We start from the raw sequence: 26,792 nt of genomic DNA on the forward strand, positions 1-26,792 counted from the left end.
CAACTGGATAACTTTCCAAGGGAAAACCTTATGAGGTGGCAGCCCTCGTGTGCTCCTCACATCCAGCTTTAGATGGGAAGCAGGAGCAAAGACAGCAAGAACCCTCTTAAGCAAGGGGGCCAGGATGTCTTTGGAAGTCTCCCCTGCACTACATTTCAGTGAGAAGCCAAGCATTTTACACAGTGCCCATCCGAGCAGGGCTTCTCAACCTTCCTAATGTTGTGACCCTTTCATACAGTTCCTCATGTGGGGGTGACCCCCCATCATAAAATTATTTTCATTGCTACTTCATCACTGTAATGTTGCTACTGTTATGAATCGGGCAGCCCCTGTGCAAGAGTCGTTGACCCTCAAATGGGCCGTGACCCACAGGTTGAGAACCGCTGCCTTAGAGGATCAGCTCCATGAGGGCAGACCCATTAACGTTTATGTTCGCCATGACATTTCCAAGGTCAAAGACAGTGCCTTGTATATGGCAGGCGTCCAACGACTTGTGTAATGAATAAATTAGCATGCAGTTGACCTTTTGTTAAAGCCACCCAGAGGGGTCTGCAGCTTCTCAATCCCTTCCCCAGAGCAGGAGGAGCTGATGCTCTTGGTCGGCACTGCTTACATTGCTTGGGATCGATCTGCTAACGAGGCAGGACAAATAAATCGGTGTGGTCTTCAAGTTAACATTTTATTTGGGGGAGGCACACAACAAACACCAACAATCAGGAAAAACAAAAGTGTATGATAAAACCTGATCTCCTACAGGAGCAGACGGAAACGGCTCACCCTGAGACGGTCCCGGAAACTGCATCTTAGCTTGAAGTCTTGCCCTTACTTCTTGTGCTTGCCCCACTCCCTGGGCAATTTTTCCCAGGGAGCAGTCCTTCATAAATCCCTCGCACGCACATTTTCCTCGCAAGATCTGCTTATGCGGAGCCTGACTTAAAGCAAGAAGTGGGCTACAGTTACAGAAACCAAAAACAATTTTGTCTTCCCTTCCTCACGGTACATGTGGCTCTTGTTGGATATCATCAGGTTGGTGCTGACTCGGAGCAATGCTCTGTACTAAGGAACAAAACACTGTCCATTGTCATGGCCATTTCCCGGTCTGAGCCAACTGCTGTAACCACTGTGGCAATGACGGGTGGTGAGTCCTCTTCTTTTATGCTCACCTTCTACTTTTCAAAATACCATGTCCTTTGTCAGGGATCTGTCTCCCCTAATAAGGTGTACAAGGAATGTCAGATGAAGTCTCATGATCCTTGCGTTAAAAAAAAGAACAGTTGTCTGGACATGTATTACACATCCTACAATTCAATGGTTTAATTATATTAAAAAGAGGTGTGCACCCACCACCACAATCAACTTTCGTACATGCTCTGCATTCTTGTTAAATTCCATGGAGGTGGCTCCCAGCCGTAATGATACTGTGCACAACAGAGCAAAGCACCGCACGGTCCAGCACTGTCCTCACAATTGTTCCTAGGCTCAGCCCATTTTGGCACCGTGAATGCCATGCTATTCCTCTTGATTGTGTCCTTCCCAGCGTAGGAAACCATGTGATTTTCTGATTCAAAATGGCCAGTACCAGTCCATGTCAGCTCGCGGGTGCTCGCGAGATTGATCTTTATGCTTTCCATTTCATTTCCAGTTCCAGTTCCAAGATCTGATTATTAGTAATTTTTCAGCTGGTTCTTCTTACTTCGAGTTGTGCGTCATCAGCACATGAAGACCCCGGAGCCTCTACTGCCACAGGCTTCCCTTCGCTCAGGTCACCCTGGTCCACTTTATTCCGTGGGACGCACCTCCTCTTCAGTCACATTTCAAGTGCCCTTGGACCCGAGGCGCCCATCTGCTGGTCCTGTCTCTCACAATGTTCTGCTTCCAGTCTTCCGGCCTTCAGTATCTGATGAGGTTCTGAAGCGATGCATAAGGTTTTCAGGGGCTATTTCCTCCAAAGTGGGCAGCCGATTCCTTCTTTGTTTTCTGTTCTTTGTCTGAAAGCGCCTCTGAAGCCTGTTTCCTTTGGGAGGACGACCCTGCTGGCATTTGAAATTCCACTGATGCCGCTGCCAGCATCACAGCAACCCACAAGCTACCAGCGAAACACAAACTGCCAGACATGTGTGCTCATTATTGTTAGCTCCCCACTTTCCTCCTCTGCCATAACTCTAAGAAATGATCACCCAGCTTTTGTCCCTGTAGATTTACCTAGCCTGGATTTCAGGTGCAGAAAGTCAGGCACAAACACTCCCACCCAAGAACAATAACAAAAACCTTTTTGAAACAGCGAAATCTAAAAGGAAGCTGGCAATGATAAAACTAGAGGAACCTTAATTTCAAACTAGTCAAAGAGGAAAACAAGAGAAGATATGCAGTAGAACCCCAGTATTCGACTGCATCAGTGCTCAATATAATCGCATTTTGACGTGAAATGTCAAGAAGATATTGCATCAGAGTGCGAACAAAACATCAGAATCTGACCCAATGTATGTTATTTTTGTAAACAAAAGCAGTTCGTGTTGTGGTTACTCAGTGTTAGTTGGCGTTGTTAGTGAGCGTTGTTTAAACCTTTTGCGTCTGTCTTCCAAGCGTTTTGCTATAATTTCCTTAATTTTTGTGGCTTTTTGTATTGTTTTTAGATAAAATATCATGGGTCCTAAGAAAGTGTTTTTTGAAAAAGCATCATCATGGTAAGGAACTGGTTAACCATGTTGTTGTTGATAATTAAGTCAACCCTTTTAGAGAAGTTAAGGAAATGCCAACAACAGACCACATTAGAGAGATGTTTTTTTTTTTTTTAGAGAAAGCCAGCCAGGTCCTAGTGAAAAAAGGACAAGAAAGAGGAAAAAACACTCCTGACAAGCAGGTACCAGTTGATTTTATGGAAGGGGATCCTCCTTCCAAACACTGACTCTCTCTCCACACCTCCTTCCACATCCATGTCCACAGATCCAGATCCTCATCAGTCTCAAGGTATTGGCCATACTGTAGTTGTTAAAAACTTTTTGAATATTGTGCTTCACATTTAAATTCTATTATTTAACTCTGAACTTACTTACTTTGAAATTTCAGTGTAATGTTTGTATAAAAAGGCAACGTTAGGGTGAAAACTTGGTGGTCAAGAATGGATTCAACTAGTTCCAGTTATTTCTTATGGGAAAAATTGATTGGGAACTCAACTACCTCGAATCTCAATGCTCCTTCTAGAATGGATCAGCATGAAGGTCCGGGGTTCTATTGCAGTTACATTTGAACTATATCTGCATTAATCCACTTTCCAATCCACTCTGCTTTATAGCACGGCTATTCCCATCCCTGGTCAATGGTTAGAGGGGATTTACTGGAAGCTTAATTCGTGTGAGGATTTTGAAATGGATTTTAGGCATTCACTGCCATCCATCTGCAAAACAGTGCTCAGAATTCAAGCCCTACTATAATTTCCTCCTCCAGTCTTGGATTTTATTATTTACAATCCTTGGATCACACTGACTGGTGTGCTTCTTCCGTATGGACTTGGCTGATATTTCATTTAAAGGGCTGCTTGTTTTAAGTCAAGGCTTTGAGGCTCAGATGCTATTCTTTCTGATAGCTGGGCACCATCTAATGATCATCACTTTGAAGGAGCATTATGGCTGAATTTCTTCCAAAACAGATCTGTTTGTTCTTCTGGTAGTTCATGATACATTTATCATTATTAATCAATATCATCCTGCAACTGCATCAATTCTTACTTGGTCGTAATAATTAACTGTACAATTTTCACACAAATTTGAGGTGATTGCACATGCCATAGCTTGTATCAGTCCCACCTATAACTATTAAAGTAATATCTTTAACACGTCAAGGTCTCTTGCCTCCGACATGCTCAGAGCAGGTATGTCATTTGGTATTTTGACGGCTGCTTCTGTGATCACTGACTGTGGATCCAAGTAAAGTGAAATATTTGTCAACTTCAACCTTTTCTCCACTAACCATGGTATTGCAAATTAGTCCAATTGTGAAGAGCTTTATTCTCGTTATGTTGAGTTGCAATCCGTAAGTGTTTCAAGGCTTTCAGCAAACAAGGTGTGTCATCCACATGTCACGGGGTGTTCAGGAATCTTCCTGCAATCATGTAGTCATATTTTTCTGCATATCGTCAAGCGTCTTAGATTATCGTCCCAGCATACAGATGAAGTACGATGAAAGGCACTGCTCTAATGTGCAGCTTTCCTGATTTAAACCACTCACCATCCTTTGTTCTGTGTGAGTGGCTCTCTCCTGGGTCTGTGCACAGTTCTGTATTAGCATGACTAAGTGTTCTGGCATTCCCATTATGCAAAATACTACCCATAATGTGTTAGTATCCACACAGTCAAATGCCTCTGCATAGTCAAGGAAACATAGGTAAACACCTTTTTAGTATTTCCTGCTTTCAGCCCCAATCCATCTGACATCACCAATAATGTCTCCCATTCCAAGTCCTCTTATAAATTGGGCTTGGATTTCTGGCAGATTTCTGTGGATGTATGGTTACAACCGTAATGGGATTATCTTTGGGGTTTCTACCTCTAAGTCATTGCGCATTTCATTATGATAATTTACTTCTTCTCAAGCCACTCTTTGAAGTTGTCCCTTTCTTCTTTTACCTAATCATCCCCCCCCTCACATTAGCTACTCTATGTTAAGAGCTAATTTCCATTTCTATCTGATATAGATTTTAATCTTTTCTTTATTCCACGTGTTTTGTTTTTATTATGTTGAGTTTGATTGGCCTATATTTGTGTATCACACAATTCAATATCCAATCACATTGAGAAGAGTTGCACAATCATTACCACAATCAGTTTTAGAACATTTTCTTCGGTCTTATACTTACCATGCATGATCCGTGTTCCATTTCCCCCTAACCTCTCCTGCCATACCCCCAAAAAAGCATTAATCCAGGTACTGTCTCTGTAGATTTTGCTGTATCTATTCTGGATTTCACATACAGAAAAACATTAAAAGAAAAAATGAAAAAACAAAAACTAACAAAAATAACAAAGGAAAACAGATTAAAAGCCTTAATCGAAATGAAAGTGTATCTTTTAAATTAACTTTTGTTTTCCTCACATATGATGTTCCTGATGCCATCTCACTACTCATCTAGTGTCTAATTGTTATTATTTTTAAGTATCAAAATCACTTATGATGATCTCTAAATTCATGTGGGATATACTAAAGGTTGTATTTTCAATTACCCTCATCATTCTTCACAGAAATGGAAAAATTGGTTATCAACTTCACATGGAGAGGGAAGAAGCCCAGAATTAGCAGAGAACTCAAGAAGAAGGACACCGTGGGAGGGCTTTCTTTCCCTGACTGTACCACATGCTGTACAGCCACAGTGGTCAAACCCTCATGGTACTGGTACAACGACAGATACTCAGACCAAGGGAAAAGAACTGAAAACCCAGAATTAAATCATCAACATACATACCCAAAAATATCAAATGGCAAGCAGATGCCCTCTTTAACAAGTGGTGCTAGCCTTCCCGACACAACCGCTGAAGTCAAAGCGGGTGAACAAGCAAATGTGGTGAAGGAAGCTGATGGTGCTTGGCTATCAAGAGATATAGCATCTGGGGTCTTAAAGGCTTGAAGATAAACAAGCGGCCATCTAGCTCAGAAGCAACAAAGCCCACATGGAAGAACTCACCAGCCTGTGAGATCACGTGGTTCTGAAGGGATCAGCTATCAGGCATCAAAGAACAAAAAATCATATCATTCACCATGATACAATCGCTGAAGACAAGCAGGTGCATAAGCAATTGTGGCAAAGAAAGCTGATGGTGCCCGGCAATCAAAAGAGTTAGTGTCTGGGGTCTTAAAGGCTTGAAGGTGAAAAAGCAGCCATCTAGCTCAGAAGCAACAAAGCCCACATGGAAGAAACACACCAGCATGTGTGATCACGAGGTGTCGAAGGGTTCAGGTATAAGGCATCATCAGAACAACAACAAAATCTCACCATAGAGAATAAAGGGAGGAGTGCAGAGTGGAGACCCAAAGCCCATTTGTCGGCCACTGGAGATCCCCTTGCAGAGGGGTCTAGGGTAGGAGACGTCCGACAAGGCAAGATATGACAAAATAATAATGTATAAACTATCAAGGGCTCATGAGGGAGGGGGGAGCAGGAAGGGAGGGGAAAAATGAGATCCTGATGCCAGGGGCTTAAGTGGAGAGCAAATGTTTGAGAATGATGAGGGCAATGAATGTATAGATGTGCTTTACACAATTAAGGTATCTATGGATTGTGATAAGAGTTGTATGAGCCCCCAATAAAACGATTAAAATAAATAAATGTTGTATTTTGGCTCTTGTGGACTTGTTTTAATTTTCTTCAACTTGAACTTGCAACCAAACAACTGATGGTGTGTTCCATCATCAGCCCCTAGTTTTATTATAATTATATTGAACTTCTCCATCAACTCTTCCCATAGATTTAATTGCTCTGATTCCTTTGACTTTCATCCATCTGGTGATGTCCACAGACGTAATTTTATGTTGTGTGTTCGATAATCACAATTTGCACAGAGAGGCTGTGCATAGTCCATTTCAGGTTCACCAGAAAGAGCTTCCTGGAGAATGTATAGAAATTAGACAGATGAACAAGGATCCAAAGTTAAGGCAAGAATCTGGGATGTTCAGTGCAACACAGTTATAGAGACAGGCAGTACTCCCGTTGTATAGGTGGCCTGCAGTAGCCTGTATAGGTGTGGAAAGGGAAGCTATGGTATATATCAGGAGATATGTTTTCTGGAGGATACTTGAGCCATAGGGTGCATACATGAAGTACCGGGGCAGGGATGCGGGGGATGCAAAGTGTCAATGGGCTTACCACTAAAGTGAGCTCATTCTAAAATGCAAAAGTGGGAAAAGCTTACCATTAAAAAGACAGTTGATCTGTCCTTCTTTCTCTTGGGATGCATGGAAACCACTGATATAATTTCTTTTTTTTTTAAAGAGGCATGCATTAAAAAAAAAGAATAGATCATTTTATTAAGAGCTCTTACAGCTCTTAGAATAATCCATACATCAGTTGTATCAAGCATATTTGTACATACATTGCCATCATTATTCTCTAAACATTGACTTTCTATTTGAGCCCTTGGCATCAGCTCCTATTTTCCCCCCATCCTCCCAACTCCCACTCTCATGATTCCTTGATAAATTATAAATTATAGTTATTATTTTCATATCTTACATGAGCATTGTTTCCCTCCCCCCCTGGTTTCTTTTGTTCATCCCCCTGAGAGAGGAGGGGGGTGGTTCTGTGTTGCTCATTCAGATCGGTTCTCCCTTCCTCCCCAACTTCCCCCTAGACTGGAACGTGTACACAAGTACAGCTAAGAGATAAGAGCTCAGGACACACAAAATCCAGGAGCATGAATGGGAGTAGCGATACCAGGAGGGTAGGGAGAGGGTGATATTAATTTTTTGAGCATCATCCCAGAAATGTATTTTGTGTGTATAATAATATGTAATGCAACCGCTTAGTTCACTTGACATGATTCCCACATAACAATAGTGCCGTCTGAACTCAAGAAGTGATATGACAGGGAAAATGCTGTGTGCCATTGAGACAGTTCCAAGTCACAGGAATCCTGTGTGCAACTGAAGAAACACAGCTACCCCTGCCCCCTTCCCAAAAGCATGGCTGGATTTGAGCCCCTTGTTGCAACCACTGTGTCAGTCCATCTTGTTCAGAAGCTTCCACTTTTTTGCTGACCTTTGACTTTATCAAGCATAATGTGCTTTCCCAAGGAGTGCTAGTCAGGTAGGAATGTGGTCAATTAAAGGCTGGCTGCCATGCCCAGCATGCATCAGGAGGGAGCAAGGCAAGAAAGGATTAGCATCTGGCATGACATAGCAGTGAGACAAGAGAGAAAAAGGCAGACTTAAAGTCTAGCAATTTTCATCATGGAACAACCATCCCATATTTACTGCATGCACCTCTTCCGAGAGCACATTGTATCTTCATGTACAATCTCATTGCCTTTGGATGGTGTTGTGGCCATTTGAGAAAAGAGATTCAAACTCACTTTTTGCAGATAGAAGAGACACATGGGGGTGATTTTAGGGTCTCCCCTGAGTATCCTCTCTTCTATGTTGGCTTTTGGTCTCAAGTGAAGGACCATGAGAGTCAGTTAAAACACCTGCAAAGTCATTAATGAACTAAGCCCTCCTAGAAATGCTAAGAGGATTTGTTGATGTTGTTGTTCTGAAGCTTAAATTCTCTGGGCTAACATACAATGGGATTATGTTAGCAATGTTTTAAATTGTTATTTTCTGAAAGCAGATAATGAGATACTTGGAAGTCTCTTTGTCTAAGGGTTCTCTTGGCAATAAATTTTGTTCTGCTTAATGTCACCTGGACCCAGTACTCAGGGTACATCTCAACAGCCAAGGTGGAGAATGGAAGACCGTGCCAGGTGGACTTGTATGGTAGCCCCCAGTGATCCCTAGCTCCTGGAATTCATACCCTTGTGGAAACCTCTTCCCTTAAAGACGTACGTGTCCTAGTGACTTGTTTATAAAGAATAATACAAGGAGAATGTGATGGAATGTCCTTTCTGGGCTTGGGTTACAGAGACTGGATCTCCCCTCCTGCTAGCAGTCTTGCATGCTTGGTGAAGCCAATTGCCGTGTTTAAGAGGTCCACACAGAAAACAGCTGAGTATGGCCTTTGGGCGATACCTAGTAAGAAACTGGAGGCTTCCATTTGAGATCCTGAGAGGAACTGGAGCCTGCCACTAACCACATTCGTGATTATAGAAATAGATCCTTTCCAGGATGAATCTTCAGAGGAAACTGCAGACTCTGAGCTGGTATCTTGATTGTAGGTGTGTGAGAGACTGTGAAGCAAGGACCCAGTCAAACTGCTCCTGGATTCCGATGCTACGGGCTTGATGAGACAACAAAAGATTTAGGCTTCTTTCTAGGTTTGGGCATAATTTGTGACACAGCAACAAATAAGTGATACAAAGACCTGCCATCATCACACAAGTCAGATCGCTTTGATTTATTTACATTGACCCATATTACGGTGTGCTGTTACAGATAGCCTGGACTCTTCTCACGGAGTCAACTGTCTAACTCAGTGACCTAAATTCCAACTGGAGTGCATGCTTGATGAGCCTCTTGATATTGGTAGGCCTAGAGATTCTCTGGAGAAGGAAATCATGTTTAGTAAGGTGGAGAACCAACAAAAAAGAGGAAAACTCTCCATGGAACGGACTGAGACTGGCTGCAACCACATCAGAAGCTTGCCATGATTCTGAGATGCACAAGACCATGCAGTGTTTCCTTGTGTTGGACGCAGGGTCACTGTGAATCAGAACTGACTTGGTGGCACCGAACGACAAAGAAATACTCAGTCCTGTGTTCCTAACACTGCTTGCTAGAATGACCCTCTTCCCCTAACATATTTTTCAGGGCTTTCCTTTTTATTTGAGATTTCTTAGGAAGCTTCCAAGGAAGTGAAAAAATAGCCTCCATGGAAGCAGCAGTCAAGAGGTTAATCAAGGTGCATTTGATCTACTCTCACTGCCAACAAGTCAATTTTGACTCACAGTGACCCGATGAAAAACAAAACAATCTCACTGCCATTGAGAGAGAGAGAGAGAGAGAGAGAGAGAGAGAGAGAGAGAGAGAGAGAGAGAGAGAGAGAGAGAGAGAGAGAAGATTGACATGCTCAGGGATTTTATTTTATTTTCTCTTTTATTCCAGATGTTGTGACTTGTCTTCACTTGCATTTTATAAGTGTGCATTTAATGAGCATTAACCTAGGGGGCTTGGTAATATGACAAAGAAGGAAAATTCGTTAATTCTGTGCCTCATGACAGTCTGATGGTAAAGACAGAATGTATATTAAAAAGACTTATCCATGCCAAGCGAGGAGCCGAATTTCCCACGAAAAGGGGGCAACATTTGATGCTGACTATTTGCATGAAGCCAGGGATACTTGTTTCACAAATCTGGTTGGGCAAGAAACACCCATCTAAAATAACTCCTTTCTCTACCTGCCTTGTGGGAAATTTGATCAAAGGAATTACTGGAATACTTCTTCAAGTGTTGTTACAGGGGCAGATCTTAAAAATGGACAAAAGGCCGGTCACCTTCAGATCAATGTAGCCCCTGTTGATCCTCCCTGCCCACGCCCTAAGTGGTCCTTTGTACACGGGCAGGGTGTTCAGGCAGACTAGTGATCTCAGAGCACCTCAACCAACCATTAGGAGGCCGACGGCCAGGCTTCTCTGTCCATCACTCACATCTTGGCTGGCAAACATGCATTTTCCCATGGAAAGGCTCCATTTCTCTTCTGGTCACGCGAAGGGCAGATGCATTTATATTCTAACTGCCAAATGAATGTTTGTGTGGGTGGCTTTCTGCCACGTGCACACCTTTCAGAAGGAGGCTTTGTGTTTTGCCTCTGGAGGATGGGCCCCTCAGAAACCCTTCTGCCCAGGTGATAAACGAGGCTGCTTGGACTTCCTTGTGAGAGAGCCACCCCAAATCACAGACCGCAGGTCCACAACAAAGGCAGGCTTAAAACAAAGAGTTCCGAACACCTAACACAGTACTCTTTCGACCACAATCATCGTAGCCAACTGTCACACGTCAAATGGATGTCAAAAGGTGCCATTAGAAAGAGAAATTCATATGGGTTTTGTAGTTATTTCAGACGGAGCATCTCACAAGTTGGAAAATTGCTATGGATGTCTAGGTAAGAAATGAGGACTAAGGTGACTGCTGAGAGCAGAGGCAGCCTTCTGTGTGGCTTTGATAGGGATGGTTTCTACTGTACCTTTGTTTTTAATATTGTCTCTCTCTCTCCACAAATGTATGGATACAGCAGAGAGACATCTATTACCTGTTTGTGAAACATTATCAAAAGCCCCATGGGCAGCAGACTATAATGCCATGTGCCAACATGACAAGTGTGAAGTGTATCAAGCCAGGGAACACCATAAATCCTCTATTCGATTCTCAAAGAATATGACACACAAATGTCCATCCATCTTGCTCTTTTGCACGGGCACCATTTCCAAAGAAGACATCTGATAGGCTCGGAAGGACTCCCTCTGTGCTGAGCTCCTGAGGGCAAGACTCATTAGCTCTTTGGCCATCATTAAGATTATTACATCCAAACACTCGGGGAAAATAGGGACCCGAGGTAGCACACCACGCCTTGCTGGTATCATTTGTCAAAAGCTGGCACCAGTTAGAAATGACACAGGATAACAAGTCCAGAAGCATCTAGAACAAACAAGGATGATTCATCACTGCAGACAGGGCAAAAACACACTCCCATCCATCCACATATCAATTCCACCACCCTGAAAATAAGTACTGCTTCACATTCCCAATGCTGGGAGAAAAAAAGAAAGAAAGAAATCAGGTGGGTCTTAAGGAAATTAGATCATGGCTAAAATAGGAAACGGAACGATGAAGAAATTAAATGTGTTGCTCTCGGCCTCTCTGCTCATCATTAGATTTGGCTTTTCTAAGTAGAAAAAAAATTATTTCATGAACGGAAAATCAGTCCTTGGCTACAGAAATATATATGTATTATCTCCCTAATTTGACATTTGAAGAGGTAAATAGAGGTAACAGATTTTTTAGAGAAAGTATGGCAGTCCAGTGAGGTCCTAATTATGGAATGTGACAAGGGAGAAAATTGATGATTAATAGCTAAAATCTAAGTATTGTACACTAGTTAGTAGTTGCCACACATTTCTAGTTTTCCCTATTTATTATTTCAGTTTAAAGTCATCATAGTTCTATTTCATTGATAAAATTTTAAGACACTTACAGAGTAGGAAATTAAGGCACAACAGGATTTGATGATTTGAAAATTACATATTTGAATTAAAGTGGTATGCTCCAGAGCCTACACTATTCAGAACTAACCCAGTGGCTCTCAAATCTGTCATGCTTCAGAATCTCCTGGAGAGCTGGTTAAAATCCGGGACAACTCCCAGAGTTCCTGAGTCAGTACGTGTTAGGTGGGACTTCGGAGTACACCTGTTTTACCTGCTCTCAGATGATGCAGATGTTGCTGATCAGGAAACTACAATTTCGAGAAGTATTGCTTTACACGGTGTGTTTTGTTTTGGTTTTCAGTTGAGGAGAAGAAACTTATAACCTTCAAGACAATTCCAACTCAAGAGTCGACTCTATAGGACAGACTAGAACTGCCTATTTGAGTTTTCTGAGACTGTAAATATTTATGGGTGTAGAAAGCCTTGTGTATCTTTCTTCTGAGGAGGGGCTGATGGTTTCAAACTGTTGGCCTTGTGGTCGGCAGCCCACTATATAATCCACTCCCAATGGCAAATCCAGAGGATAAAAAGAAACCAAGTCCCGTGAAAATGAATGGACAACAAAAAAAGACACTGCATTCTGGTCATCGCCACGACTTGTAAATGTCATCACCAAGACTTGGAAACCCTTGAGCAAATATTGTAGTATAAGGTCAGAGAACATATCTCTTGTATACTCCTCCCTCAAACAAACATAGCCAGAGAGTCGATTCTGATGTGTACGACCCTTTATTGGGTTTCCAAGGCTATAAATCTGTATTGGAACATCCGGCCTCATCTTTCTCCCATGAATCAGCCAGTGGGTTTGAGTCCCTGGTCTTGCATCTAGCAATCCAACACTTACAGGACAGCATCACTGGGGCATCTTTTTCTTATGCTTAAAAGATAAAACTTTGGGATTTATCAACGAGGTTACTCAGTAGAGTCTAATCCATTCCACATCATAACAACACTACAAAACAAAGTCAAACTGCCCCATACAGCTATCCTTCTTCCAGAAGCCCAGCAGCACACCTTTCTCCCACAGAGCGGACGTGTGTTCCAACAGGGAGCCTACCATGCAGCACCCTATCACTTTAACAACTATGCCACCAAGACCCCCTCCCCCCAAATAAGGTATGACTGAATACACCTTCAGATGCAAGGCAAGGCAGACAGCTGTACCAGTAAAAGTTATTGGAATATAATCTTCTGAAATATGCTTAAGTCTCAGGGAAAAGGTGAAAACAATAGCTTTGATGTATGAGTATGGCCATAAAAACCACATACTCTATAGCTATTTCCCAGTCTGCCTGCAAAGAAAATACTAAGCCATGTGAGCGAGATTCTCTAATTCCATCAAGATTTGAGATTTCACCTAGGGATCCAGTAGAATACCTTGTCTTCCGAATAAATTTGAAAGGTCAACTAAAATTCTGAAGACTTTTCATCTCTGACCACAGATGCATATTTAAACAGACATGCTGCTCTTAAAAGTAAGAATGCTGGTTGTCACGGATTTTTGTCTTCCTTGGATCCACAGTCAATGCTCCTGGAAGTAGTAGTCAGTCAAGAGGTCAAAAGGTGTAATGCATTAGGTAATTTTTTGCACAAGATCTCTGAAGAGTGTTGAAAAGCAAGGGTGTTACTCTGAGGTCCAAGGTCACCTCACACAACATTTGAACAGTGGTGGGGAACAATATCGAAAGTACTGTGGGCTGCTAAGAGGACTAATGGGTCCATGTTGGAAGAAGAGTCTTAAATCCTTGGGGCATATTGTCAGGAGAGATCACTGCCTGGGGAAGGACATCATGTTTGGTAAAGTGGAAGGGGGACGAAAAAGAGAAAGCCCTTCAGTGAGATGGATGGACACTGTGGCTACATCAATGGGTTCCGATATAGGAACAACCGTGAAGATGGCGCAGGACTGTGCAGTGTTTCATTCCGTTGTGCACGGGGTCGCTACGGGTCGGAGTCTACTAGATGGTACCTAGCAAAAGCAATAACAACAACAACATGCTGGTTAAAAAAGAAAAAAAACTTAAAATGCCCAGAGTGTTTTGAAATAAGGGACCACCCATCTAAGTCTGGAAACGACTTTGATTTCACTAGTGATTTTCGACATAGGAACCACATGCAAAATAAAAATCAGTCACCTGATCTTTCCATCTGTCCCGTCCTCTCGAAAAGTTTTTCTTGAAAAGTTTCTTGAAAAGTTTTTTGTCCTGACACTACTCCTCCACCCCAATAAATATCAAATCATGTGACACATCTTAGCACCGAAAAAGGCAACTTTTCAGTTCAAGCTCTAAAATTTAAAGGCATTTGAGAAGCTTTACAATATGTCTCGTGTGCTATCATTTCCAATATTCAGAATGTCATCATTACAGTCTTTTCCCTTCCATTAAAGGAAAATGCTGTTGGGATACAATCCCTAGTCATAGTAATGGCTCCTAAGTCATCACTCCTCATTTATTGTGCTCCCTTAAGTTTCTCAACGTCGGCGCTAAGAGGAAGCAGCAAAGAATTCATGGGAAAACTCCATGATCTTAAGTTCCATTTGTAAGTGAACTTTTTAACGTCCCTTATACTAACATTTGGGGCCAGATGATTCGTTGTTGATTGTGTAGCGGGTGCTCTGTGTCGTGTAGGGGTTTCAGCACACCATCCGTGGCCCTCCATTGTGTCACCCCAAAATGTATCATGACCTAACATGATCTTAGGGAAAAATCACTTCCAATGGAGAAGCGACACCTTAAAGGAACTTTTAAGAGTTGTTGGCAATAAAGATCTCATTCTCGTGCAACATGCCTCCAGTTGGAAACGTTCTGTGACTCTGTTGTGTAGACAGAGTGGAGGGAGTCCAAAGGGCAAGATTCAATGTCCTGTAATCAGTTCTTCATAACGGCACAGCACTCCATCTGGATCCAACGGTAGGCTATTTGTTGATGAAAGGAGTCTTCTGGAGTCTTTCCGAAACAGCTAGCAATCAGCTTTTTTCACGATCCCACTTTTCATTTGAGTCAATTAAACTTGTCTAGCTGTTTAGAAGGGATCGGGCATTTTGGACCGAACAAAATTCCACCTGACTTCACCAAATTCCAATGTCTGAGTTACAAACCCTTCAAAGGAGAGGACTCGCAGTGCGGGAGGAGCCCAGCTCTGTGTGTACTAGGCATTAGTGAGTGTCCCTCCATTGGTGCGGGGACACAGCGTTCACTGTACACCAATCATCTGTGAACCGGTCTTGTGAGGGAGTAAAGCAACAAGCCGAGGAGAGCCATGACACCATTAACATCAAATCCTATAACTTCATCTTTCGGATTCATCAGGAATTGAGTAAAGGCAAGGGGTCCTGTTACGTTTGATCCTGAACTGATAAGACATTCGATAAGACATTGACGCAACAAGAAGTTACATCTGCCAACCGGGCTCCTCCCTGTCTTGCTTAAGTAAAAGCCTCGCGTCAGCTCTTGTGTGTGTGTACTCCATCTCGGACTGCTTTCTGGTCGCACTCGCTTTACTCTGTGCCTCTATTGAAAGACTACGTCCTCAGCAGATTTTAGGCTTTAAATGCATTTCGAGAGAAGACCAAGTCCAATCACGGTTACTTAATTAACACAATTGTGAGGACTTCAGTCTAGCTACACAATGGCTTTCCTGACCTTGCAGGAAGAGGCACGACTTCATTATTGAGTATATTGTTTCCTATAAACATATAAAACCCCTACAATAACAATCCCATCAGCTGAAATGAAGTTATCTGAGAACAGAATTAAACTCCAAATGACCTTTTGCTCGACTCCGTAGCCCCCTATTAATAATTTCTAATCTAATCAGTGTGGATAAATGTACTGAGGCTGGTCATGCCAGGCACAGGGCCAGCCCGGCCAATTGCCGTCCATCTGATTCATTCCAGCCACGAGGTTGTCGGGAAAAGACACATCCCTTGTGGAGAGGCCACTGCCTGATTTCCTCTTTTGTTATCTTTTAGTGGCAAAGTCATGTCCTTGTAACTGATAGACACGTTTCTTTGTAAATAACCCTGGAGTGACTGATAGAGCTTTTGCCAGACAAAGGCAGCAAATAGCAAGGCATTACTCATGCCAAGCCAGAGAACACTGTGTCACAGCTGACAAATTTATGGGAGATATGAGCTCACCTCTTGCACAAATATATACTTTCCCGGCAAATTCATCACCTGCTTTAATGGCCCCATACTGAATTTGTCAGCTGTCTGTCCCTGTTCCTTGTTGCCTTTGGTTTCCTGTCAAGGATTGTTTGTTGAAATCATCTTACAGCCCCATTCCTCAGCAGTGAGACCCAAGAAAGATCAATGATGACACCTGTATTGATAATATTTTACATTCAACTACTGGGCTGATAAATCATTCTAACAATGCTGATATGTTTATTGAGTGTCTGCCAGCATCACAATTATGTGGAAAGCGATGTCAACTTAAATCTTTGCTTCCTTGGTCTGGGTTTTCTTTCTTTTCATTTTCCCGTAATTAAAATACACCATGGTACGGGTTTGCCTTTTCCATTCCCAGAGAGAACGTGTGGAAACAGGAGGATAGGTGATCCCGTAAATCCACTCACTGCCTTATTTATCCCCTTGACCAAGGGGATAGTCATTACTGGGTGGGGGGCGGGAGCGGGGGGAGAGAAAAGGAGATTTTAGGGTACTGGCAAAGTTTGTTTCTTGACGTGTGGAGTGGATATATGGGGTTATTAGATTCAGAAATAGATTAAGGCATGGGAGTGCCTTGTTTTGATTGTTGTTAGCTGCGGTTGAGTTGGTTCTGACTCATAGCGACCCAATGGACAACAGAACAAAACATCACCCAGTCTTGCCCCAGCCTCACCGTACTTCTTACGTATGAAGCCATTGTTTCAACCACTGTGTCAGTCCATCTTGTTGAGGGCCTTCCGCTTTATCGCTGCCCCTCCACTTTACCAAGCAGGCGTCCTTCTCTAGTATAGGTCTCTCTGAACATGTCCAATGTTCAGGAGACAAAACCTCACCGTCCTCGCCTCTAAGGGCCATTCGGGCTGTACTTCTTCCAAGATAGTTCTGTTGTTTTTTTTGGCAGTCCGTGGTAAAGTCAAGAATATACTAGGAACAGAAACAAATATGACTACAAATTATTTTATTTATAATTTTCATCTCTATCAGTATAATTTAAAACTCTTCATTCAATCCTTTGCTCTGACAAATTCATCAGTGATTCCATCACACTGACACTGCTGAGCATTCTCTACTTCCATACGTGATAAGGATAATGGATTGAGTCTTTAAGTCACTATTGTAAACTGAGGGTTTGCATGCTGATTGTTTCTCTTTATAGATGAAAACAGACATTGTTTGGCACAGTTTGTGATCATTAAAGTTAGGAATCTGAATAAAGCCATTTAGACATTGAGAAATCTACATTATGCAACTTTGTCTTCTTAATATGGAATCATCCATCGACATGATTCGTCTTCTTAATATGGAATCATACATCGACATGCGTGAAATCTGCCTTTCTGAATCTGTAAGCTTAGTGCTCATGTTAAGAATGAAATGGGCACACTCCTCCAAAAAAGGTTTGCATTTACGTCTTTAGACTAAGCCTGGATTGATTTCTTGAATGTCTTTATCCACATTATTTAAGAAGCAAATTCCATTTGAAAATACTTCAAATAGCTCCCTCCTTTCCATGCCAACGAATGTCAGCAAAGCGGTGGTTATGCGAAATTGCTCTCTGGAACGCGATGGGAGCTCTGGAGCATGCTTGTCGTTTGCTTATTTCTTTCCGAGGCTCGTGATAGTGATCGGCCTGATAAGCAATTTGGGGCAGTGTTTATTTTCTTGTCTTTACAAAGTTTGTTCTTACTTTACATCAATAACTGGTGAAAGTGCTGTGCATGTTATTAAGTGTACTTCTAAATCTTAGAGAGCATCTTTAACTCCTAATAAAAATGTTACACTAATTGCACCCCTTGTTGCTTTCAGGTGCCATTGAGCTGGCTTTGATGCAGTACGAACCTCAGTGTCCAACGCCAGGAACTGCTGCTGGGTTGTGCACCACTCCCACCCGGGGAGAATAGGAGCCCGTGCCGTGTGCGGTCATTGTGTCAGACCGTCACCACCACGGTCTTTATCTTTTCACTCACCCTCTACTTTTCCAAGCACAATGTCCTTTTCCAGTGACTGCTCCCTCCTGAGAGCATGTCTGAAGCACACAACGTAGACTCTCAGCACCCGCATTTCTAAGGAGGGATCTGGTTCTAATTCTTCCAAGTCAAATGTGTGTGTTCTTCTGGAACTGCAGAGTGTATTTAATATTCCTAATCAATACTGAAATTCAAATGCATCAATCCTTCTCTTCCTTCCTAATTAATGGTCCAGCTTTTGCATGCATAATTACAAATACCATAGTTTGGATCAGACACACCTTTTTCTTTGTCTTAGTTACATACCGCTGGTAGAACAACTAATCCCTTAAGGGAATGACTTATTAGAAAATGAAGTTCCATTTGTCATGGGAGAAGCACAACCAGAAAAAAGGATGGTAAGAAATTGTCCCATGTACTTTGGGCATATTGTCAGAAAGGACCTGTCCCTGGAGATAGGTCTCATGCTTCATAAAGTAGAGGGTAAACAAACAAAAATAAGAGGATGGTTATATAGATTGATATAGTGTCTGCAACAATCAAACATAACAGTGATCATGAGTATGGTGTGTGGCCAGGCACTGTTTCATTCTGCTGCACATATATTATATAATCGTTATGAGTCACAACCAACTTCAAGGCACTTGACAGCAACCAGCCTGGAGAGCTTAACTTCCTGAAATATTTTGGACATTGTTCCAATGCTTTTCATAATGTTTTCCCTGGCCAACATTTTTTAGCCTACGATAGCCTGACTACTCAGCTGACATCTGTATCCATGATTGGCCACGCGGGTATCTTAAATACCATCAACACCGCTTCCAGCATCACAGAAACTCACAAGCCACACAATACAAAGGACAATCTACCAGGTAAGTTGTTAACCAACATAAATACAGACGCTACTGTCTGAATTTCCTTAGTGCTTTTTCATCTTCTCTTTTTTGTGTGTCTGGTTTGCAACAATATTTTCTAAGGCATTTAGAATGGGAGTGTATGATTCTAGCATTTTACTCATTACCGTTACATGGACTTCCCAACATGCATTAGTGGGGAAAAATTGATACTAGATCCTGAACTAAATAGATGTTAAGAACTGCCCAATGGCGAGTAGCGGCAGCAAAAAAAAAAAGTGTTGTTATTAAACAGTAGAGAAAAATCAACTGCTTTTGGACATCCATCTACCGTGCTACATCTTATATTTAATGAATGCTCAACCCGTGTAATGGAAATAGCATATCCGTTAGGTGGTAACGTTTTCTCTGTATGCCTTTATAATCTTCTGATATTTTGGCAGAATTGTCATGGGACTGGCCTCTGACCTTAGAAAAATCAACAAGCCTCATACAAATTGTGAAGTATTTAATTTGGAATTTCTTTGAGAGTATGACATTTTAAACCAGGTACTCTGTTGTTACTGATAGGTTTCCCACCTCCTGAAGATCGGTGTCTACAACACTACTTTGGTGATACATATGATAGGGATCAGAAATGGAATCTCCAAATGAAAATATCAAGCCCTCCTTTTTGTCACTGCAAAATTGACTGAACTTAATCACTTGCCAAGTTTCTTAATTTTCACATATTATCTCAGTCACATACTATGCACCCCCCCCCCTTTACTGTATGAGTTGTGACCTGTTAAAAGATGTATCAAACTGAGTAGGATGTTCAAGTAAACACCCCAAATTTCAATTTGGGGGGACCCAAACACTTGATTTCTTGCTTAAAAAGACAGTCCACATTCATCATGTGTTATGACAGCAAAACATATTGCAAAATATTTTTCCAGAGCATATGTTCTTCATTAATTTGTTTCCAATTCATAAAGGAATCCCAAACCACATCTTAAGTCTACACCCGACAACACATATCACTAGGAATTGAAATGCTTTCATGTTTATCAATCTTGTTCAAGTAGCACCAAGCATCAAACCTACCTGTAGCAAATCAAGAATTAAATGATTCAGGCCTAAGTAGTTTGCAAGCAAAACAATATACAAGACCAACCGATCGGGAAGACAGTAGTCACTGCCTCTTAAAATTCCTGTCATTAGTTTTCTACTCTAGAAATACATCTGTTCGACAATCTGTTGACCATCAAGAAATTTTACAGATTTATCTTTAAGTGATCCATGGTGTTATGTACAATCGTTTGTTGCTCTTTTTATTTCAATGAGTTACATGTTGGATAAAAATTATCCCCTGAAACAAAATTTGTATCTGTGTTAGTTGTGGGGTCTGCAGATGTGACAAATTTATATTCTAAAATAGTTTCTCATTTTACACCTTTTTATCCTTTGCTACATCAAGAAATAAATGCAGAATTTGGAACAAATAATGTTATAATCATATCACTGCTAGTAATTTAAGTGCCAGAGGTACTAGTACAACAATTTGCACACTTTAACTCGTGTTCAACAGAAGTTTTTCTGATTAATCATGTGTTTCAAAACAAGTTCATTTTTGGATTGTCTTTAGGGATTTTTTTCTCTTTATATTCTGTGAGCTTCCATTTTTTGTACTCCACTTAGTTGTTGCCACTTGGTTTTACCTGGATATAAAACCAAGTCATGTTTTAAATTGGGTTGTACCATAGCAAAGAAATCTGAATAACTGAACATACAATGTGTAAAACAAGGGAAAATTACCTAAAGAAGTTTTGCATTTGAATTTTCACTTTAACATAAAATTATATTTGAAAATAGTTACATAAAATATATCCAGAACATGTAACATGTTCCTCAGGTTGGAGGTTGTCCAAAGAAATCGTACTTACAAGATAGTCAGAAATAATTTCATCAAACATATTACACAATGTTAGTTGGTGGGCTTCTCACAAGTCTTCGTGAATGTTTTTTTTTTTCCCCTTGAATCATATTTTAACTTGCATTCCCTTCCATTCCTGGGCAACATGGGATTCTGCTGACCAGTGACTGGCTTTAGAGTTCCTTCTCCGTTTTACAGAAAACTGAAACTCTTTGCTGAAACTCTTTACACCTCCCTGCCCCAACCTTGCCTCCACTGTCCGCAGGGGCCCAGCCTGCACCACAGTCTGACAGCCCTCCAGCTCTGTTTCCAGCTTCCCTCACATTCCCTCTGTCTTTTGCCCGATTTATCCCATCTTTGTGTCTACTATTGAAACATCCGATGAACCCACCCCACCCTCAAAACTAGCTTTAGATTTTTATAAGCTTCGTGACTCAAGCAGACAGAAATGGTCTACGAAGGAAACCGGTCAAACCTAGTAGGAAACAAAAACAAAAAAAGGTATGCTCTTTAAATACATTCATCCCATAATTTTTATTATAATATCTAAGGTAGAAGAACGCCAAAAGGAAAATATATTCTTGAGGTTTTTCCCCAAATGAAATGGAAGACTTTAACATCAGTGGACTGCAACAGCTGTGATTTATAGAATGCTATTTTTTCCACATATAATATTATTACTAGGTTCTGTCAAGTCAGTTCCACCTCTTAGAGCAGCTCTGGACAACTGGAAAAATGACTGCTCAGTGCTGGGCCCTCTTCCTAACTGTGATTGTGTTTGAGCCTATTGCAGTCACTGGGTCAATTCCCTTCGACGAGCATCTTCTTGTTTTACATAGACAATGTCCTATACCAAGCATGATGCCCTTTTCCAGGGACTGGTCTCTCCGGATAACAGGTCCAAAACATGCCAGATGAAGTCAAGCCATCTTTGCTTCTAAGGAGGATTCTACCTATCCTTTCTCAAAACACAGATGAGTTCTTCTGGCGGTCCAATGCCCTGCCAATATTCTTACCCAACACCCTAATCCAATTGCATCAATTCTTCTCCTCCTGTTCTTGTCCATTGTGAAGCTTTGATATGAAGTGATTGAAAAGACCATGGGTTGGTCAGATTCCTCTAAGTTCACATAATGACATCATTGCTCTTTAACACTTAAGGGACCATGGGCATCGGAGGTGCCCAGTGCAATACGGTATTTGCTCATTAGGATCCAAGTAAAATGACATCCTTGACAATGTCAATCTTTTCCCTATCTTGATGTTTCTAAGGTCCAACACTGTATCTTGTTTCTTTACATTGAACTGCGATCCATACTGAACGCTGTCCTCTTTGATCTTCCCCAATAAGTTCTTCAAGTCCTTTGAACTTTCAGAAAGCCAGGTTGTGTCATCAACATATCACTGATTTTTCAAAATGCTTTCAGTGGATGTCAGTTAAATGTGATTTAAAAAAGCTAAACAGGAAGCTAAATAAGACATTACTAAGAAAAGCAAGCTCTTTTTTTCTTTTCAGAAGGTCTGTTTTCACAGGAGATATTTTCATCTTTCTAGAACAGCAATTAGGAGCCCTGGTGGTGTACTGGTTACAAACTGGGCTGCAATCTGCAAGGTCAGCAGTTCGAAACCACCAGCTGGTCCTCCGGAGAAAGACGGGCCTCTGGAGAAAGATGGGCCTTTCCACTCCTATAAAGAGTTTCACCGTCTTAGAAATCCACAACGGTAGTTCTCTCCTGTCCTCTGCTATGAGTCAGCATCAGCTTGATGGCAGTGAGAGAGAATGGTGTCATCCTAGGTGAGTACATTAGCTCCCAACCTCTTTTCCAGCCAGGCACCTGGGCAGTTTCTACCCCCAAATATAAACTCAAAGAGGTGAGCTTCAGCTCTCATTGGAAAGGCCATGCTGCTTGGCTTCCACTGAGAGAACAGTCTTGGTGGAATGCTACTCTGAAAGAGGTAAGCCAACGTGGAAGCCTTCCCCCATGGAAACTGTACGCTAGACACCTGGCAGGCAGAGTGAGCGTGTTCCCAGGATCCTTTTCCTTCAGGTTGTACACCACATGTCCATCCGGATCATCCCAGGTGTACTGGGGTTTTGCTTCCTCCCTCCAGGACATCTTTAAATAAGAGTTGCCAGTCAGCAGAAAGGAGGGGCTCAAGAAATAATTGTTGACAGTGCCTTATCTTTCAGAAGAACAGAGAGCGGGGCTTCCCCTGGGGATCTCTAAGAATTCCCAGGTTATTCTCGGTGGTTGTCAGTTGTCATAGAACCGACTGATTCATGGAGACTCTGTGCCACAATGAAGCCTTACCTGGGCTTGCTTCATATTCGTCCCTTGCGTTGTTATTGTAGTCACTGTGTCAGTACATCTTGCTGGGGCTTCCTTTTCAATGATTTGTTCTCACCCTCTATTGGACAGAGCATGACATCCTTCTCCAGGGCCGGGTAGCTCCTGAAATCATAGCTGAAGTATGTGTGAGCAGAAGCCTCACCACACATGCTTCTAAGGAGCCTTCTGTCTATGCTTCCGCCCAGACAGATTCTTGGAATCATTTGAAGTTTTAATCAAAATGTAGATTCGATTCAGCATATCCAGAGTGGAAATTCAGATTATCAGCAGGGGGTCAAACTGGAATGAACTAATCAAAACCCTGGCAAGGGTTTTTCCGGGGGTCTTCAGGCTGTTTTCTACCGACGAAAGGACTTATGGCTTCATGGTCTGACAAATTTACAGCACCTACTGATGTCATGCTCACCCGTGGGTTTCAGCAGAACACCGTGGCATTCTTACTGATGGTGGCCATACGGTCCTTGACATCCACTTTGTCAAGTAGCTCTGGCCTGAAAGGTGCAAATCAGAACTTTCACCACATTCCACCTGCCACTCACTGGGGGAAGCCAACTCTTCAAAAGCCCTGCTTGGGCCGTTTGTCATCTTGTGGACAGACACAGAACATCGGGGAAAAGGGAAGTTTCATCCAGCTTGAATGGCCTGCCTCTGTGTGGAGCCAGCCACGGTCTGTCGCTTTTTCTTGATAGGTGTAGATATGCTGATTCCAATGTGGCTTGTATTATGCCGGTATTTTCCTTTAAAGGGGAAATTTCCCTCAGAAAGCTGGAAATCTCTGAAAAGATTTTACACCCATTCCCCTTTGCCTGACAAAAGAACAGCTCACCATCAGTAGAGAGCACCTAACAAAACAGAAAACAAAATTAAATTAATTTTTCCTTAGAATCTCAAAGATTTCTTGCCATAACTTAACTGTGAGAAGAAAACCCATCATTGTGGAGTGGGTGCCTCAGTGAGGGAGAAGATTTAAATCTAACAAATCCTGCTTATCTTTCCTGGAAATGAATGCTGGGCTTAGAAAACAGTGAATGTCCTCAAACTTCCAGATGAAATTCTCACTATGATGTCAAGCTAAAACCCAAATCACTACCATTGAGTTGATGCTGATTCCTTGTAATCCTATAGGATCGAGTTGAGCTGCCCCCTGTGCATCTCCAAGACTCCTTACAGGAGTAGAAAACCCATCTTCCTCCTGAGGAGGTTTAGAACTGCTCACCTTGCAGTCAGCAACCCAGTGCATCACCCCTATGCCACCAGGGCTCCATGATGTCATTAAGAGTTGGAGTAAGTCTGTTATTACTCTTGTCATTGCTTTCCTACTGCCTGCTTCCAGGTCCTCACCAACTGAGTGCAGTTTATCTCTTTGAGCTGTTTTTCTTTTTCTTTCTTTCTGCTGAAGAATTATGGAGCTTCCTGGCATGATTCACAGATCACAAATGTATACCCAATATTCTCCACTACGGAAATGAAGAAACAGCAAATCAGCCATTGCTCCTGTCTCCAAAACATCGGCTGCTCCGCTTAGTGTCACACATCGCTGCAGTGTGTGGTTGCCTTTCTGATGTATATGGCTTGTGTCCCAGTTAGATGAGAAGCTCCCTGAGGGGGAGGCAGAGCCCATTATTTACTGAGACCAAGAGCAACAAAGAGCCGTTGCTTGTTTATACTATGAATCACCATCAGCCGTAAATCCTGCTCAATCTGCTAAAAAAAAGGTTGGAAGGCCAAGTCCCAAGCTGTCCTTTGAAGAAAGGTCTGGAGGTCCACTTCTGAAACTCCACCATTGAGAGCCCTGGAGCCCAGGTCTACTGACACATGGGCGTGAGGAGCCAGAATCAACTCACCAACAGCTTGCTTGCTTTATGCGTAAGGAAACCATTGGGGGGGGGTGTCTGAATCATTCCCCCCAATCCACACAGCCTTGGTACACTCTCTTTCATCCCTATATTGAGCATGTCCAGGCCCTCGCCAAAAGTTTGTGAAGGGACCAAGGTCCGTCATCCTGGTCAGGAGCTTGGGACTGTAAACCCAGCATAATCAGCATGCCTGTTACCTATGCTCTTCTAAGACGTCTGATATCGATCTTAAACTTTAAAGCAGCCATATCTTGAAACAGCAACACTATTGATAGTTTCTCAGATATTATGCGAACTCTGGTGTCTTTCATGTGAGCCCAATATATATCCATTAATTTGCTCAATAATTACATACTGAATGCCTCTGTGTGTCTTTTGCTTGGGCAAAAAATGCTAAACAAAATAGAGCAAGTCCCCATGGGGTTTACACCAAATGAAGGACTTTTAATTGTCTTTTGCTGTACAGGAGTCCTGGTGGCCCAGAGACTTAAACGCTGGGCTGCGAACCCCAAGGTTGGCATCATCCAAACCCCCTAGCTGTAGAAAGATGAGGTGATCTGTGTCCATGAAGGTCAACCAACCAAACACATTGCCATCAATTTGATTCTGACCGATAGCAACCATATTCAGTGTTTCTGAGACTGTCCACCTTCAAAGGTGCAAATAGCCTCCTTTTTCTCTCTTGAAGAGTGCTAGTGGGTTTGAACTACCCACCCCGAGGCCAGTAGTCCAATGTTTATGCCAACAGTGCCAACGGCATGCCTTCCATAAAGATTATAGCCTTGGGAAATCTATGGGGCAATTCTATACTATACGATATGGTTGCTATGAGTTGAAATTCACTCAATGGCCCACAGAAACATTGCTTCATAAGACATTACTCCCAAAGCTGGTAACTTAACATAGCAGATACTATTTTACAGTGCTTGTCAGTCAGGATGATGGATGTGACCTAGTTTGGTCCTCTGACCCAGGGTCTCCTACAAGGCTTCAACTGCCAGCATCTCAAGACCCCAATTAAAGGGAGGAACAACTTCTGAGCTCATTCATGTGACTGGTGGCAGGTCTAAGTTCTTCCATGACTCTGGAACAGAGACATGGCCACTCATAGGCCGTTCACAGCCAGCCAGTTTGCTGTCTCTTAAGGGAGGGGATCAGGAGAAGGAAGGAGAGAAAGAGGAAGACACAGAGAGTCAACAAGTTGGGAGTCGCACACATTTTGTCAGCTAATCTCATCACTTTTGCCATCACCTATGTATCCTAAGCAAGTCGCTGAGGCCATCTCACACTGAGGACTGTGGGTGATGGCATCAGGGTCAAACCATCTGGAGGTGTGGTTCATGGGGGAGCATTTCAGAGGCTGTCTACCACAGTGGAACAGTAAATAAACAGATAAAAATGTGAAAGTGATGGAACGTTCTTTGGAAAGAAAGAAAGCAGAGTTAAGGCCTAGAAAGTCCGGGCTTGAGGAATGTGTCTCTTAAGAGGATGTCTTCTTGCCAAGGTCTGGGGGACAGTTGGCAGCGAGCTTTGGCACGCCACCCAGAGAGGACACAAATTGTATAGCCCTGAGAGAAGGAGGATCCCGGCCTGTTGGAGCAACAGGGAAGAGGCCAGTGTGGGCAGAGCAACGTGGCAAAGAATGGCAGAGGTCGGTCATGAGCCCCGGTACATGGGACTTTTCAAACCAGGGCAGAGCCTTAGGATTTTTTCTTCAAAAAAGGAGAAACTCCCAGAGCATGATTGAAATTTCAAAAAGTTGCCCTTGTGGAGAGGAAGCAGCCAGGCCATGTAGACGATCACCGAGATCTGCAGGAGATGGATAAACAACAGGA

This window comes from Tenrec ecaudatus, chromosome 17, assembly GCF_050624435.1.
Source record: "Tenrec ecaudatus isolate mTenEca1 chromosome 17, mTenEca1.hap1, whole genome shotgun sequence".
In the NCBI taxonomy this organism is placed as follows: domain Eukaryota; kingdom Metazoa; phylum Chordata; class Mammalia; order Afrosoricida; family Tenrecidae; genus Tenrec; species Tenrec ecaudatus.